Here is a 2,500-nt window from a genome sequence, read left to right on the forward strand (position 1 = left end):
TGTATCGCAGAAAATATATATTTCTGTATGTGTGTACGTGCACATAGTGGCGAATATTGTACTTACTTATATTATATTTGGTCGAGAAAACGTGTTATAAAGTGACTCATGAGATTAACATAAAAAAGAAGCCGATCAAACATATTATATATATATATATATATATATATATATATATATATATATATATATATATATACACACACACACACATACCAGTATAAGCTGGATATAGACACAAACGCACACACACACATATATACGCATCCATACATATGTATATATTTATCTATCTATTTACTTATATATATATATATATATATATATATATATATATGTATGGTGTATATGAGGTTTTTAATTTTTACAAATAATAGTCATTTTTAGCCAGTAAAAAAAAAAAAACTGATTAAATATCAATTTTTATTAAATACGCAAGGAGTAATAGATGCATATACACCTATATAATCACACACACTATCACATCCAAACATCGCACACATAAAAAAAATCATACAGCACTCACATCTTACATGGCTTACGGTGACATTGCCAAGGTTCGATCGCTAGGTAAAATCTAACTGTGGCAAGATTCTAGCTAATGTATTTTTGATAGTGAAATCCGTATTTGTCTGTAAAGCCTCTATAGGATGAAACGTTGGCAACATCAACGTAAGCTGTATAAAATGTTGCTATAACTGCTCTATTATACTTATAATTGAGAACGTCTGTCTCCAATATATAAAATCTACCACAGACAACATATTTCTGGTCTACGTATGTATGTATATATATATATATATATATATATATATATATATATATATATATATATATATATATACGCATGCATGTACATATATATATATGTGTGTGTGTGTGTGTGTGTGTGTGTGTGTGTGCATATATGTATAAATCATTATAAGAATACATATTTTTATTTTAATTATTTTAAATTAAAATCTTGTGCTCGTACAGACAGCGGAATTATATATATTAAACCCCGATTACTTTTGATTAAAAGCCCGACATCAACATCAGAGGGTACCTGCCCAGGAGCTAAACAGAACCACGATATTATCTCCAAATCCTACAGCCTGGTTGGAAATCGATTTTTTTTAAATTTTAGCCCCAGTTTCTGTCGCAAAACTGCATTAATTTCTCGCCAGCGATCGCCATGGATCAGCATTCGAATTTTGTAAAATGACCCGTTTTAAGCACGTCGGTTTCACAAGATCACCCCCCAAGGAGAATTGATTAACAGTCTTTTTAAAGCGCAGGAAGAAGTAGCTATTCTTCAATTAATGCAAGCGTTAAGACCTCGCTTTAAGGGGTTCTCTCTTATGTCGGACTGTCTGCTACGCTTAACTTTGAAATAGCATTTTCATCCATGAATGCCCACAATATAATAATAGGTGTTCATGTCTATTTCTCCGGAAGTCAACGCTGATACTGAGCTGGTTCTTTCCTGATCTAATTCACGGGGTTAGGGTTTGCGAAACATAAGCATTTCAAGTTTTAATCAAGATTCAACAGACTTAGTACATGTTAAATAAGCTTGCTTTTAAATTGTAACTTTTGGATTTAAGTTCCTTACAAATACTTATATTATAACCCCGCAAATTATTTAATTTCCTGAAAAAATCAGATACAGAATTCTAGTAAATTATGAAATCTCTAAATTAGTAAATTCAAAAATAAAAATCGAAGTTTACATCATCTATTTAAAAAAATAGATTTTATTAAAATTTAATATGCTACATAATGAAACAATAAGCGGGAAAATGACGTAATGGCGATCGCGGAGACTGGTATTGACAAACTGTTTAATGTTTAATTTTTCTCATGAAATAATTTAGACACTAATTAACTTGAGAATGGAACAGACTCATATGCCGTCAGCAATTATTAAAAAAAATAAATAAATAAAAAACACTGAAAAACTGGCACGTAATAAAAACATTTATTGCAATCAAATATTTTGCTTCGGACGGGGTTTCGAAAGAGACTTCCACTTTATTACGCTGCACAGAACGTAATTCATACATTACACAGAAGTGGCTTCAGAATTTCGTTTCCTTTTTCTTATAAGTAAAGTAAGGGAGATAACTGTTTCCAAAAAAGTGATAAAGGAAAGACAATTCTGGTTGTCTTCATCACGACATCACGTAAGCCATTAGCCCAGAAAACTGTTAATACGCCGCTGTAAAGGAACATATGAACTATAGTAAAAAAAATATGCTATCAATGAAAATATAAGAAATAAAATAAATAGCGAAGAAGAAAGTTACCAGAAATAGTTACGACTTTATGTATATTTTGACTGGCGAGATTTTTTTGTCTATTTTTTATTTAAACGCAGTTAAAAATGAAACCATTATGTCATTTGCTCATCTGGTAAAGCTGTTGGTTCTTTAACCAGGTGAGAATTAAAAAAAAATGTGGATTTTGTAAATCTGAACACTTTTCTTCGTGACCATGTACCCTAAAAAAATAAATC

This window comes from Euprymna scolopes, chromosome 9 (genome assembly GCF_053919585.1).
Source record: "Euprymna scolopes isolate OS-2025 chromosome 9, ASM5391958v1, whole genome shotgun sequence".
In the NCBI taxonomy this organism is placed as follows: Eukaryota; Metazoa; Mollusca; class Cephalopoda; order Sepiida; family Sepiolidae; genus Euprymna; species Euprymna scolopes.